This window comes from Mandrillus leucophaeus, unplaced genomic scaffold, assembly GCF_000951045.1.
Source record: "Mandrillus leucophaeus isolate KB7577 unplaced genomic scaffold, Mleu.le_1.0 Scaffold458, whole genome shotgun sequence".
Classification (NCBI taxonomy): domain Eukaryota; kingdom Metazoa; phylum Chordata; class Mammalia; order Primates; family Cercopithecidae; genus Mandrillus; species Mandrillus leucophaeus.
Window position 1 is genome coordinate 487,624 of NW_012104898.1, and position 16,485 is coordinate 504,108.

The window sequence follows — 16,485 nt, forward strand, 5'->3', positions numbered from 1 at the left end:
GAAGGCAGAGCTTGCAGTGCGCCGAGATTACCCCATTGCACTCCAGCCTGGGCAACAGTGCCAGACTCCATCTCAGGAAGGAAGGGAGGAAGGGAGGAAGGGAGGGAGGGAGCCCAAAGTTATGGGGTCATCAGGTTCATCTCAGGACAACTCTGTCATTGACTTCCAGGTTTCGTTTTTATTACAAAGCCACAAAGCATTAATAGGACAAAGGTAAAGAGAAAGTAGTGCATTGAGTGAGGCCTAAGGAAAAGCATATGTTTTCTCTGAATGTAATTTTATGTATAACTCTTGAATATGAAAACACTCAAATCGACGAGGTGTTCTCTCAAGTCACTTACCCCAGCCCTCTCCCAATTCTATCAGGATTAAGTGGAAAATTCTAGAGATTTCACTGTTAGTGACTCCTTGTTCTCATAAAGGCATCTTTAAGGATTTACAGTTCTCTAAGGATGAATGACAATCTTGAAAGAGAGACTCCAATGCACTGCAAGGAGCAATATTAACTCAAGGTCATGTGTTCTAATTCTCAATAAATCTTATTGATTACTTAATATTTTGGAGTTTGACTTTTCCCATATGTAAAAAAAGAAAAAGTAATAACAACTGATATCACACAGTTGATTAAAATGATGTACATCAGAATAAAAAACTAGAAAAAATTCAAGTGGTAATTTATAGAGTATGAGGACTCCAGTGGGGGCAGGTGGTAATGAACTACCTAGGAATATGGAATTGTCCTTGGGAGGACACATCAGGAAGTGTCCTCTAGCCCGGAGTCCTTGACCCCTGTGCTCCTGACCTTTGGGGCCACATAATTCCATGTTGGGAGGGTTGATGTCCTGTGATTGTAGCATGATTAACAGGGTAAAATCAGAAGTGAGAACCAGGTAGCTAAAGTGAATTAAGCTAAAATTGGTCAACGTGGTGATGGAGATGAATAGAGTTGGTAGGAAATAGGAAACAAAGGTGAAACACACATAGATGGACAAGTGCAGGTGGAAGGATAAATCCAAGAACAAGAATAACATGGGAAGAAATGGGAAATCTTAGGAAGAGTTAAAGGGAAAATAGCAGCGAGAGTTGTGGAAGCGGAAGAAATTGTTCTGGAGGGCTGCTTACTGCTTGAAATGCCTTTTGTTTCAACTTGTTCTTCACAGGATTGGGGGAAGCTCTCAACATTTTAAATGTGCAGAGAGAAGAGCTTCTGGCATCGCCAGGTAACAACGAGATAACCAGATCACACCTGGACAATTTCTGGGAGCTGGGGAGTTCTCTGTCTCACTGTCTCTGCTTGCAAAGCCCCGTTTTCACTCGCTTATCACCATTTGCTGAAGGAGATCAAGTTGCAAGGTCACATGTTACTGGCCTTCTATTAATACAACAATCTTTCCATTTTTTTCAACACACAGTTCTAGAATAGGTATAATAATTCGCTTTTAATTAAAGTCAAGGAAAAGAGAGCACAAGAATTTGTCCACAGGTCAAGTTCCTTTAGGTGGTTACCCTAAAGACAAATTACACCTGTTGGTCCTTGTGAGAAGAGACACCCATTTTAAGCAACAAGAAGCCTGTGCCATTTGGGACCAACTGGGCTTGGAGTCCACATTAGATTACATTGTTTCAAGTTCCTCAGGCATCATCAGCACCATCCATAGCTCTGGAGCTCTATGGAATACATTTTTAATAAACTAGTGTGAAGGTTTAATTTATAATAGTATATAAATATTAGAAATTAAAAGCTATACATTTGCTATTTTAATTCTATTAGTATTCAGTCTTCAGAACTACCAGTTATTGATAGACCTTCCCTCTCTTTATGTCAAAATATTCCTGGAAGAAATGCAATAAACTATTTTAGGGAGGAGGGTGAGTATATTTATTCATTTTCTATTGCTATGTAACAAATTACCACCAATTCAATTGCTCAAAACAATACTCCTTTATTATCTCAATTGGTTTAGGAGTACAGGCATGGCTCTGTTGCATCCTCTGCTAAGGGTCTCATCAGGCTGAAATCAAAGTGTCGGCCCGGCTGAATTCCATCTAGAGTAAGAGTCCTCTTCCAAACTCTTTCAAGTTATTGTCAGAATTCAGGACTTTGCAGCTGGAGAACTGCAGCCCTCAGCTGCTAGTGGCCACACTTCTCCATAGGCATGTCATGGCATACTCTGTTTCTTCTTCCAGCCTCTTTTAAAGAGCCCATCTGATTAGGCCAGGCCCACATAAGATGATCTCCCTTTTGATTGACTCAAAGTCCATTCACAGACCTTCATTAAACACGAAAAATATCTCTCCATCTTTGCAATAGTGTGAGTAATCACAAACCCTGAGTCTAAGCAACATGGGTGACATGAGTGACGCCCATCATATGCAGAGGCCTCATCCACATTCCAGGACAGGGTCATTGTATGGGTATTAGGGGGTCATCTTGGAATTTCTCCTATCACCTTGAGTTGGGGATTAGTAATTGAGGCAGATTGTTTGGCTTTATTTGTATATCCAATCAAAATAGTATTATTATTATTTTAATTAGCATGCCGTGTAATATTTAATAAAAATGTTAAATATGAAAAGATTATGTTTTATTTAGGGACATATGACACCCTTATTGGAAACAGAAATAAGTATTTAGAAATTTATAATAGCAATTTCAGCATAGCAGTTACTTTGATCATGAAAAAAGAGGATGTAATTGGGTTTATTGTTGGTTTGTTTTTTAAGTGGAATGGTAGTTACATGACTGTTTAATATAGTGTTTTAGATCTTTTAAGGAGTCTTACTTATTTTATGATAAATGTTTAAATATAGTGATTAAACATTTTTTTGTGTAATTGACTCTGTTTTCAAAGTTATATAACAAAGCTTCTGCCTTCAACAATCTCAAAAATCTAACAAGGGAAGAACCAGAGAAATAAGAAATGACAAATGTCTTACAAATTTTTGTGTGAAAAGGACTATGGGATAGGTTACGCACCCAAACAAAGGTTTGAATGAAAGAAGCAGGAAGTTTCCCAGGAGGGAGCACGGCTCTCTGGAGGAGGGGTGGGAACTGTCTGCCGAGTGGGAGGGGAGAGCCCAGAGATTCCCAGGAGGGAGCACAGCTTTCTGGAAGAGAGGTGGGAACTTTCTGCAGAGTAGGATCAAGGCCAGAGTTTCCCAGGAGGGAGCACAACACTTTGGAGGAAGGGTGGGAACTGTCTGTGGAGTAGGAGGAGTGAGGCCAGGAGCAGCTGGGATGCTGAAGGGAAGGCCCGGGGCACCAGCGATGGGCAGCTCAGAGGGTGCTCTAGGGAAGGGAGGAAGCCAGAGGAGCAGATGCAGGCAGATCTGGAAAGACCTGGGTCACTCTGCTACGCTTCCCTTTCTTCTCTTGAAAGCGCTGGGGACTCAAGAGTCTTTTAACCAGAGGAATAATGGTATTGGCAAATATTGACCTGGCAACAGGATAAAAATGGGTTCCTTTGTTAGTTTGCATTGGAGGGAGGTAGAGGAAGGTAGAGGAAAGGAGGCTGGAGTTTTGAAGAGCACATTGGTGGTTTTGCTTCCAGCCTCCACTCCTCCTCTCCTTCCCAGCAACCCTGTCCTGTTCTGTAGGGCCTGGTTCCTTTGTCCTCTGACCTCCAGTTGGCTTCATGAAATGGGCAGCAGCAGATGTAGGAGGAGAAAAGCAGTAAAATTGAGATATTTACTCGCTACCTACAGATTTGCAGGAGGCTACCGCCATCGAAAAACCCACAGTTCATGCTGAGTACCTCTCTCCACACAACTCTCTCTGCATCTCTATAGCTGGTGTTTGCTTCTTCCCCTTGTTCCTTTAGGGCTGGTAAAGTCTGCCAGGCATGGTTCTATGGTCTGAATGTTTGTGCCCCCCACTGCCCCCAATACCTGTGTTGAAATCCTAACTCCTAATGTGATGGTATTGGGAAGTGGGACCTTTGAGAGGTGATCAGGTCATGAGGGAGGAGCTCCCTTGAATGGGATTAGTACCCTTATAAAAGAGACCCCCACAGAGCTCCCTCCCCAATTCCACCATGGGAGAACACAGGGAGAAGTTGGCAGCCTGCCTCCTGGAAGAGCCCTCACCAACCCCTGGCCATGCTGTGCCCTGATGCAGGACTTGTGGCCTCCAGAACTGTGAGAAATAAATTTCTGTTATTCATAAGCCACTCAATCGATGATATTTTGTTATATAACAAATAAACTAAGACACACGGGATATTGCAGTTTTCCTTGTTTTCCAACACCATGTCTGAACCTTTGTAACAGTTCCTTAACTAAATTCTCTTCAGAATGCCCAATCTGTGTGTCATCTGTTCTCTGTCAGCACACAGGGAGCCTAACTTGGGAGGTTACTACTGCGATGTAAGGCAGACCCGGCAAGGACCTAAACTAAGGCTGCGAATAGGGAGACGAAGCATCAGAAGGATTAGAGGGAAAATCAATCACAGCTGATAAGCAATTGACTATGAGGCCATAAGTGAATATCAAAGGTTATTCTCAGGTTTCAGATCTGGATTACCAGAGGGTGCTGTCACTGTTCACCAAAAAAAAAAAGAAAAAAAAAAATGTGTGTATATATATATATATATGGCCAGTGGGATGTGAAAATGTTAAGCCAGGGTTGATCATGAGTTCAGTTTAGGAGAGAATATATTTGAGATGCTTTACAGGTAGCAAAGTATAAATGCATTGATTCAAGTCTCAGGACTGAGATAAGGCCTAAAGACATAAATTTGAGCATCACTTGATGTACAGGCAGTATCTGAAGACAAGAAAGTACACGCGATCACCCAGAGATTTTTAGGTAAAGAGGGTCCGGGGGAACATCACAGCTTAAGGAGCAGGGTGGGGAAAGACAAACTTGCAGAGAAAAAGATGATTTCAAGGATGGAGTGATCATTACTATCAGAATTACTAAAAAGTCGAATAAGAGAAAAACTTTGCTGTCCACAATAATTTAGCAACTGCTTCTCATGGATGCTGACATATGTAAATAAAATGTCACTTCCTCAGGTTGTCTCTATTTTTCTCCATTTTCTTCATAGGATTAATCGTGACATTTACTTTTTATTTGACAGGCTCACCCTCTAAAATGCAAACTACATGAGGCACATCTTCTATTGCTTGTTTATCCTTACACCAAGGGAGCAAGCATGGTTGAATATGTATTGCTTAAGTGAAAAAGTCATTGAACTAGGAGGCCATTATTATCTTTTGATGTGGTCTCAACTTAACCATCATCCAAATTATTCTATTTATGTAGTGTTAGGTGCCCTGGTCTCTCTGTCTTAGGTTTCTGGGCCTGAAAGAAAGTGCACTGAAGCAACAGGAAGTGATTCTGCACTGCTTGTGGCATTAGCTTCTCTCCCACCTGATGGTCATGCTATCTTCATATTTTGTACACCATCGACTCAGTGAACAGCTATTTTCATGTATTCCTTTAAAGAAATGATATGTAAGAAATAACTTTCAGAATTATGGAATCTAAGAGCAACAGATCAGTCAGCACCAATCATTCTCTTATAATTTCTCTTCTATTACTCCACCAATTATTTCAGCCAGATTACTGTTGTAAAATTAAGATTAGCCTAAAGCTGTCTCCTTACATATTTCAAGTTTGGCCTAAAGATTTCTTTGTACATAGTGAACCGTAACCTAACTGGATGTGTAAACAGACTGTAACCTACTCTTGCAACACGCAGCCGAGTCTCAGCCAATCGCAGGTGGCCAACTGTTCAAATAAGGTGAACTCCAAGCTATAACCAATGTGGCTGTTTCTGTACCTCACTTCCATTTACTATACCTTACTTTCCCTTTTTTGCCCATAAACTCTGGCCACATGGCAGCACCTGAATCACTCTGAACCTATTCTGGTTGGGAGTAGAGATGCCCAATTCATGAATTGTTATTTCCTCAGTTAAACTCTGTTAAATTTAATTTGTCTAAGGTTTTTCTTTTAACCCTGTATTATAGAGATCAACTTATAAATTCACTCAGATGATTTTTACAATCAACTTCAGATTTTTTTACATTTTTATTATCTACAAGTTTTATGAAAATAATGATCATCTGCCTGTATCTGACATAGTACAAGAATTTAAGAAAAACTTAAATGTATCCAGAAAGGAAGTAAATATAAGACTCCTCAGAGGGCAACACGATCTGGAAATATTTCAGCTTCTTAGTAGGAGAAATAATCTCAAGATAGAAACTGAAAAAGTGCAAGATGATAGAAGTAAATAAGCAAATAAAAAATGTATCTCATTTTCAGTTAATTTGAATCAAAACAAATATTTTGGTTATTAATTATGTATTTCAAATTCCATTTTATAGTTGAACTTCAAAAAGTTTAATATTATATAATGTTCAAAGAAAATCAAATGCAGATTTTCATACCTTTTCCTCTGACTTCAATCAGACATGCTCAGTGGTTTTCTATTCAGAATGTGCAAGTTAATCTCTAGGTTGTAAACGGCACAAATTTCCACTAGCAGCACAACATAAAATAGCATGTCTGAGCTCACAAACCTATTCCTTCTTACTGGCATTTTTTAAATGCATGAGAATTTGCTCATTAAAAAAAAAAATCCTTACAATATTTTTCTACTCCTCAGTCAACCTAAGAAGCTGACTTGTTTTTTTCCACCAGTTTCTCTATGAAAATTATATGAAATAGAAAATAGACAATGCTATGTATATAAATGGTTTTTGCCCAACTGTAAGCATTATGGGCACAAAAACATTTATTTCTGTGATGTCAGACTACACTACATTTTCTCTTGAAATACATATTTCAGAATTAAAGCAAAAAATTTTTTAGCATCGTTAAAGTAGAGAATTCAAACTTAAAGAGTCTGTGGGGAAAAGAGAGGAAAAGGCTGGAAATGGAGTCACAGAGTCACAGAGTCCTACATAAATCTACATGAGGGATTGCACCTAGAAATAGGAATTTAGTTTGAGAGTTAATTTCTTCAGTGTGAGTGAAATTTCAAAGCTTCAGTCACTGGCAGGATTCCAGTATTCATTATAAGGTAATCTCCTTAAGACAGATTTTACCAATGATGAAAATTCACTGAAATAACACATTTACAATTCATAATAAGTCAAAGAAATAATTTGACAAATGAGAATTTCCAATACAATGTTGAGATCAGCCCTCTGCATACGTTCCTTGCTCCTCAGTGTTGTAGCCCGTCAGTGCGTGATGACAGTGCATTAGCATGGCAGCAGAGAATGGCCATGACCACAGCAGCCTGAACGTGGCACCTCTATGAGACTGTCCATGCAAGTGTCACCTGACCTCCACCACCCAGCCATTGACTCTGCCTGGTGACTGCCTTTCTCTATCAGAGCAATGGCCCCACATGCTAAACCACAAAGATCCACTCCAACTGACATACAAAAGCATCTGGCGGGTGGGGTGGAGCCCAGGCCTGAGATGGACTAGCTTGGAGCAATTAAGGAGCAATTAGGTTGTGCCTCTGAAGATGTCTGCACACGTGCATGGACCAACAGACAGCTCATTTTCAGTCTCGTGTTTTGAAAAACACAGGAAATCTTACATTCAAAAAATCTGCACAGATGGTTTCTGGTACTTTTCTAAAGTGTCCATGTGAGAGCAGCCACAGAGAGAAGGGAGGACACAGCCTTGCATGGAGATTTGTCTGAGAGAGATCACCAAGGTCCCCTCTGGGATCAGCCATGACGCCACACTCCCTACACCTTACCTTCAAAAGAGCTTTTCTTTGGGCCAAACACTAAACTGAAGAATGTATTTCTAGGGAAAAATACACAGAAACACACACACACACATTTGTATCCATAGGTATATGGATATCTGTGTATGTACAGTGATCCCTGGGTATCTGAGGGGCATTGGTTCAAGGACCTTCCTCTAACACCAAAATTCAAGGATGCTCAAGTTCCTTACATAAGATGATGTAGTACTGGCATATTACCTACATGTGTATACTTTAAATACTGCTGCATACTTTAAATCATCTCTAGATTACTTACATACCTAAAATAATGCCTACACATCACTTCATTCCCATGGATTCAATGAGGTATATGGTGTGAAATTCAACTTTTTCTTTTAAAAATTTGTGGGATTTTTTTTCAAATATTTTCAATCCGAGGTCAGTTGAATTCAAATTTGAAACTCACAGATATGATTGATTGACTGTACTTTAAATAATCTCGAGATTACTTATAATATAATATAATATAAATGCTATGTAAATAGTTGTTATTCTATGCTGTATTTTTATTAGTATTATTTTAATTGTTTTAATTGTTTTCTTTTAAATATTTCTATCTGTGGTTGGTTGAACTCTGAGAATCAGAACTTGTAGATTCAGAGGGCCAACTGTACTTACATGTATATCTAAAAGAAGAAAGGGAGTTAGAGAATTGGGAGAATAGACTGTTAACAGGGAGTCCCTGGGGAAGCCTGAGAGCAAGAATTGAAAAAAATAATTCTCCAATTTGTCAATTTGGCCAAATGCCATCTCAACCTTCCTCAATCTCTATAAATTAAATAAATGCACATGAAATTTAAAAGCAGTGTAATTTTAATGGATCCATTTCTTAAAGTTAGTTGACATTAAAAGACAGCATTTGTTACTGTATATTTGGTCATTTCGATTTGCAAAAGATTAATAGGAGGTAGCAAAAAATGATGCAAATAACCCAGCAGAGCTACTTCTCCCACTGACAATGGAAAGGGAAGAGAAAGCCAAGAAGGAGGTTTTAAGAATTGTCCTTTTCTTTTTCCTTCTGCCTGTAATGGAAAACACACAAACACACATGCATGCAGGCACACACACACATGCTGTGAGGGTTCTTCCGTGACAGCCTTGCTCCAATACGGGGATTTCCAAGTGGTTGTAAAATGCCTTTTGAAGAAAATCCCACCATTTTGAAAGTTGCTGCTTCTTTTCTGACTGCCAAGTTGCAGCTCCCTGGTGAGTCATTGTGCAACAAAAATGGCCTTCTGGGCCCCCAGGAGCTGCCTCACCACACAAGCTGCCAGTCACCCGGCCCTCCAGATGGCAACAGCAGGACTGAAGCTAAAGGGCAAAGACACTGGTGATTACCAGAGCAGAGAATGGGACAGAAATAGGAAATACAAACAAAGCAAAGTCTGAAAGGCGAGGGCCTACAACCTGGAAATCAGCAGGTGTTGGCATTCAGGAGGAAGTTCTTTTCCTTGGACTTCAATATACTTAATAGTAAGTGAAAAAATTGAATGAAAACTTGCTGGATGGATTGACTAGGGGCAGAATCAGGATGCAGCTGCAACCGGGAACCAGGCATCATGGAACTGCTATGATATTCCTCCAGTAAACTTTATCTGCTCTTAAAGAGAAAGTGCAGTAGTCTCCAGCTACCTGCTGCATGGTTCATGTTTTAATTCTTTCTCAGCTAATGGTGAAGTCCGCCTGAGGGTGTGAAACCAGATAGGAGGCCTCGCAATAAAAATTAGTGCCTGGGACCTCTCCCAGGGAGGAGCAGGTATGCAGAAGAATAAACTAGAAATCAAACTCCCCATGGGAACTGATAACTCCTAAAGAGAAGCAGTGAAGTACAGTGACTGACGTTTGGTGCTCTGCACTCAGGCAGACCTAAGTTTGAATCCCAGATTCAGGTCCACCCTCCTAGCCTGCAAAATAAGAAACATAATAACACCTCCCTTCCCTTGTACAATTGTTCTGAGTGGTGCTGACTCTGGATCTTCAAGAGCACTCAAAAAATGTTGGTGGTTCTTATTAAAAGAGTGGTAAATATCTGAGCTCCAGCATTCTTTTATGCAGACAGATGCTCTAGTATTTCTTTATATTTCAAGAAGTATTTCTAGACTTGGAAGCACAGTTCTGAGAGTATGACCCGTAACGTAGATCAGACATCTCATAGAGTTCAGAAAATGATACCCCAAAGTGATGGCCTCCGAACTGGCCTCAGAAGCAAAGTCTCTCTCTGATCTTCTGCTCCTCTGTCTCTCACTATTTATTCTCCCTCAAGTCTAGCTTCTTCCCCAAGGTGGACATAGAAACCAGAAGCCCCTTTCCCTAAAGTCAGCGATAAACCATAAAAATATTTCTCCAGCCTTCCCTGCCTTACTGTGTAAGAGCTGGCCATAAAGAAATTCTCTGATCTGTTTTGTATAATGGTAGATCATATGACCCCCTTTCCAGAAAGGGTCTAGCCTCACACCTTGGAGGAAGGAATGCTGCAGAAGAGGCCAAGAAGAATCTGAGCGGACAGGCCTTGCCAGGTTGTGTGATTTGGGTCTGTGTCCCCACACAAATCTCATGTCCAGTTGTAATTCCTAATGTTGGATGTGGGGCCTGGTGGGAGGTGATTAGATTATGGGGATGGATTTCTCCCTTGGTGTTGCTCTCATGATATCGAGTGAGTGCTCATGAGATCCGGTTGTTTAAAAGTCTGTGGCACTTCCCCGATTTCTCTTCCTCCTGCTCCAGCCATGTAAGACATGCCTGCTCCCCCTTAGCCTTCCACCATGATTGTAAGTTTACCGAGGCCTTCCCAGACGTGCTTCCTGTACAGCCTACAGAACAGTGAGCCAATTAAACCTCTTTTCTTTATAAATTGCCCAGTCTCAGGTATTTCTTTACAGTAGTGCAAGAACAGACTAATACACTGGGTTTCCTTACTCTGTCTGTTAGCATTAGATCATACACTTTCACGCAATCAGATTTCCACCCAGCTGCTCATTCTTCATCAAACCTAGGCATACAAATCGGCAGTTTTCTCTGTATTTGGGGGCCTTTGTTCTGAAGGCTCCCATATCACATAAAGCTTTAATTAAATAAATCTGTTCTACTCTTCTATTGTTAGCCCGTCTTTTGTTACTGGACTATCGGCCATCACCCTTATGATGGGTGAGGAAAGGAATCACACCATTTTGCCCTTATACCTCAAAAATTTTGTTGTGAAAACCTATTTTTAAAGGAACAGCTGAAAATACAGTTTTGAACAAAATGAAGGTGTTGTAAAGACAAATTTGGAAAAAATTTTTCAATGAATTGAGAATAATAGCCAAAGACCAGACAAAATGTATGGCCATATTTTTTAGATATCCCAAAGTAATTTTCTGTATTTTGAAGGTTTCACAAATGCCTCTAATCCTGAAGAAGTTGAAAAAAATCTCAATATGTGAGGTGGAAAATAAATAAGTTTCCAAATCTGCTGTACACAACAATGTAGTTTAGTCCTAGAGTGATTTTTAGGTAACACATGACCAACATTTTCCCTTAACTTCTTGCCTATTACTGATGGTTTTCTTGGAATTCCAAGTATTACAAAAGCCGAATTCATTGTGTGAGCATGATATTTGCATATTTCCAGCTGAGACTTTCTTACAACTCAATCACTTTTTTTTTTTTTTTTTTTTTACAAAAGCCGAATTCATTGTGTGAGCATGATATTTGCATATTTCCAGCTGAGACTTTCTTACAACTCAATCACTTTTTTTTTTTTTTAGATGGAGTCTCACTCTGTCACCCAGGCTGGAGTACAGTGGTGTGACCTCAGCTCTCTGCAACCTCCGCCTCCCAGGTTCAAGCAATTCTCCTGTCTCAGCTTTCCAAGTAGCTGGGACTACAGGTGCATGCTGCCATGCCTGGCTAATTTTTTTTGTATTTTAGTAGAGATGAGGTTTCACCGTGTTGCCCAGCCTGGTCTCAAACTCCTGAGCTCAGGTAACCCACCTGCTTTGGCATCCCAAAGTGCTAGGATTACAGGCATGGGCCACCACGCCCAGCCTTAAATACTTTTATTGTTACAAAAATAGTTTCTTCTGACAACTGAATAAATTCCTTTTGTGCACTTCTCAGGACAATATATTGTTATTTTTGTAAGCAGCTACAGATATGAGAATTAGATTGCTAAATAGCAATGTCGTTTGCCCTTTAAGAGCTTAGTTATGGATTGATTCATGAGTCACACTTTTCATAATATTACTAATATACTATGAAATAAACTACTTTCCATCTTGCTAATTCCTCCCTTTAAAAATTGGTAGGAGTATATATCAAGTATATCTGTATTCAAATGGATTTTATAAATATTACTCTTAAATTTTCTCTGCTCTCATGCATAAGGATTTGTTACAAATATCTACACATCATAAAATTTCTATCCATCTGTAGATTCTAGAATAGTGGTTGATTGCTAAATAGTAATACAGAAACTTGTATTCTGTATAATATAAATGGAGTGATAACAAAAGTTGGTATTCTAAAACTACAGAGCACTTAAAATAATTGCCTGTTATGTGTTGGCATAATTAAAATATTGTTGAGAAAACTATTAATGCATTTATATAAAATAACATTACAAAAGAACGTGTGTGTGTGTGTGTACAGCAAAAGCGTTATATAGTGAAGCAGAAATTCAGATTTTGGAGGATATTGTAGACAGGATTCTAAGATGCCAGACCCCGGGATCTATTCCTCAAGAATGGGACTTTGAATATAATGAGATACCATGCCTGTGACTATGATACCTTACATATATAAAAGTAATTTTGTAGACTAGGTGCGGTGACTCACACCTGTAATCCCCACACTTTGAGAGGTTGAGGTGGGTGGATCACTTGATCCCAGGAGTTTGAGACCAGCCTCGACAATATGGCAAAACCTTGTCTCTACAAAAAATACAAAAATTAGCTAGGCATGGTGACTTGCACCTATAGTCCTAGCTACTTAGGAGGCTGAGGTGATAGGATCACTTGAGCTCAAGAGGCAAAGGTTGAGTTGCAGTGAGCTGAGATCATGCCATTGCATGCCAGCATGGGCAACAGAGTGAGACCCTGTCTCAGAAAAAAAACGAAAAAAAGTTATTTTGCAGATGTAGTTAAGTTTACTAATCAGTTGACTGATTAATTGGGTGGTTCTGGTTTAATCTCAGGAGCCCCTAAAAAGTAGAGAGTTTTCTCTACTTCTGGCAGAAGGGGAATTCAGAGAGATTCAAAGCATAAAAAGGAGTTAGTGGGCCTTTGCTGGCTTCCAAGATGCAGGGGCCACCTGTCAGGACCAAAGAGGGGCCTCTGGTAGCTGAGAATAACCCCACCCGCTGCCCGGCAAGGAAGCAGTAATCTCAGATCCACAATTCCAGGAACTGAACCCTGCCAATGACCTGAGAGTTGAAGCTGCCAGACTTTGAGCCCACAGAACTGTGAGCTAATAAATGGGCACTGCTTTAAGCCACTGTGTTTGTGGGAATTTGCTATGCTGCCATAGAAAATTAGTACAGAGGAATACTTTATGTTGTTTGGGGTTATATAAATGCCTGAAAATCTGCAATGCAACAATGTATAAATTAAGCAATATGGATTAATGTTAGAAATCACCCAGAACAATGCCTAACACATTTTTATTATGATGTATTAATATTTAAGAAGTAGAAACCTAATACAAAGTAACTGCATAATAGCATAATACCACAACCAACCAGATGAACAAGCGGTGGTAGAAAACGCTCTGGGTAAGGACATAAGGGAAGCTGGTGCTCCTGCCAAGTGATCAATACGAACAGCTCACCTGGGCTCAGTTTCTTCTGCAAGAGGAGTTAAGTGTACTAACTTACTTCTAATGATTGAAAAAGACTAAGCCAAGTCTCAGTTCTATGAAGGCACCTACCCTGGGCCCACTCTGGCCCCAGCTCCTGCGCTCATTCTGCCTGCCCACTGGGCCACACTCGCTGGCCCCAGCTCACCCCAACATGGAACAAACAGGGGGTGCTAAGCAGCTCAGCAGTTTCACATTCACATCTAAGTGGAAAGACAAAAGGAACTGTGCCTTCCCTATTATATGTACCTGTTCAAAACCTGCTCTGCTCAGTATAAAGCTTCTATTGTTACTTTAACAAGAAGTACAAAGGTTTCTGTACTTCCTGGTTTGAAATTTCGATTTTCAGTTTCTGTTAGGCTGTATCTTCTAATTGCACTACCCCAAGGGCCTCTTTCCTTGTCCTCTCTCTGGCTACAGCCTCTAAGACGAAAATGCCCCGCCTCTGCTGGAGGAAGCGATTCCCCAGGGCAGGGAACAGAGGCAGAGAGCAGCACTCTGGGCCCAGCTAGTTTAGGTCTGATGTCGGCACCACCCCTAAGCTAGCCTTGCTTCATCCAACCTTGCAGTGCCTCAGTTTCTCCAGTGGGTAACAGTAGTAACACAAGGAACTGTTAAAAAGATCACATGAATTCTGTATGCAACGCACTTAGAATAGGTGGGGTAAGCGTCGCTAAGTCTTCCCTATTCTGTTGCTCCAGGCTGTTTCACTCTCCACCTAGAAGCACATGTGTGTGCCTGTGCATGAGCATGCGTGTATATTTGGCACATTATCAATATTAGCATGATATTATGCATTCTCTGCCCTCCTTCATTGTGCGGAAGGTATTGGAGGGCTTTTTATCTTTCACTGGGACCTTTCACAGCGAACAGCAGACCCATGGGCACGCCAGCGGCTCCATACGTGCTCTCGGCAGGACAGAGTGTGCAGAGCTCAGCCCGGCTGTTGTGTTCCTCCCTTTCTCACACTGTTATTTCCATTCTTTTGCTGTTTTGAAAAAGGGATGCCATAAAGTTTGTTTAAAGTGTGTGAAACTAGCGATGAGGATGAATCCACAAGCCAGGCATGGTGGGTGACTCACACCTATAATCCCAGCATTCTGTGAGGCCTAGGTGGTAGGTTCACTTGAGGCCAGGAGTTGGAGACCAGCCTGTTCAACATAGGAAGACCCCATCTCTACAAAAATTAAAAAAGTAGCCTGGTGTGGTGGCGTATGCCTGTAGTCCCAGCTTCTTGGGAGGCTGAGGTGGGAGGATCACTTTAGTCTAGGAGGTCAAGGCTGAAACAAGCTATGATCATACCACTCCACTCCAGACTGGGTGACAGGCAAGACGCTGTTTCAAATTTAAAAAAAAAAAAAAAAAATCCAAGCAGGTAAAATACCTCCTTCTTCCTTGTCAGAATCCTATCTGCTGCCGGAGCATAAAGTCAGCCAGAAGTGACTCTGAAGATCCACCTGACCCCAGATACCCGGGAGCCAAAGGACCACAGACCAGTGGCATTTACCTCTCCATGCAGGCCCCACCAGGAGAAATTCATCCAACCCAAGGCGGGGAGAAAATACAACAGTAAGACAGGTGTTGTTTTGTTTTCTACTTTAACCATGAGATAAGTACTTATTACCAAAACTGTTTTGGTACTATTACCTTTGAATGTAGCATTTTCCCATTGCTACTATTAATAGTATTCTTAATGCAATCATTTGACATTGTACCATAGAAATATTTACATTTGTTCTCATAGTCTGTTATAGCTCTATTGACTAGAAATAATAATATTTTCTAAAACAAACTATCTCACACTGTAAGTAAACAAGCACAAATATAATTGCCAACATTAGAAATAAAGAAATCAAATAGAAAGTGTTTACAGCCTATTCTACCTTAGCATGTCTTTCTGATTATATATATTATATATTTTATATATTATATATACATATGTCCTTCCTTTTTCAGACTGGAGTCAACATTACTAAAATCAAATCCTGTCCAGGGAATGTGACGTAGCCAAGGTCTCAGGACTCCCAGTCTGAAAGCCAGAGCTCAGGTGTCATATCAAACATGAATCTGAAATCAATGAGTGAAGATAAAGGAATTATGTATATTTGACGGTCATCATTACCCATCTATTATTGTGCAGATGTTTTTTTAATAAAACTTACATTTTACATAATCATAATTCTAAATGTTAAATAGTTAACACCTAAATCATGGGTTTTAAATAATTTAAAATTTTTTATAGTTATTATGAAAAGTTATCTACCATGTTCAAGGCATATTCCTAAATTCTGGGGGATATAAAGATAATAAAATACAGACCATGAAAACCTGAAAAGTTACTGAAAGTGCCTGAAAAGGTAGCTACACAATACAGCATTTACTTTGGAGTCAGAGTGAAAGGACACTGCACATAAGCTCTTGCATAAGTCACCCAACATCTGTTCCCAGGGAAAATGGTGACTTTATCAGAAACTTCGTTAGCATCCATAAGATGCTAAAGACAAAAACAAACTAAGAGTCTTCCTTCCATAGGGAAAAAAGTGACGTATGATTTTAAAATATTACTTTCAAGTTATGTAGCACCCCTGTGACTTCTAAACATCACCACCATCAAATATTTATAAAGGCAAATATTAGTAAATAGAATAATCCTCAATCCCAAGCAGGCCAAATCACACTGACTAATTCAGTCATTTTACAACCAACTGCATAGACACTTTAAGATTCATTTAAATTGAAAACCAGTATAAAATATAAAATACACAATAATATCTTCCTCCTAGAGAAAAATCTATACAGACTGTGCAAAATGTCAGGGTTCAAATTTCATGCCATGATCTGGAGGGAAAGCAGGAAGAAAAGTAAAAATTTTGATCAGAACATGGTAGCA

The 16,485-nt window shown here is 40.0% G+C and overlaps 1 protein-coding gene across 1 annotated transcript in view; it reads right to left on the minus strand.

Moving 5' to 3' along the window:
- PXDNL (peroxidasin-like) overlaps positions 1 to 16,485 on the minus strand; it is a 560,917-nt gene that overhangs the window by 338,018 nt on the left and 206,414 nt on the right. The window lies entirely within an intron of this gene.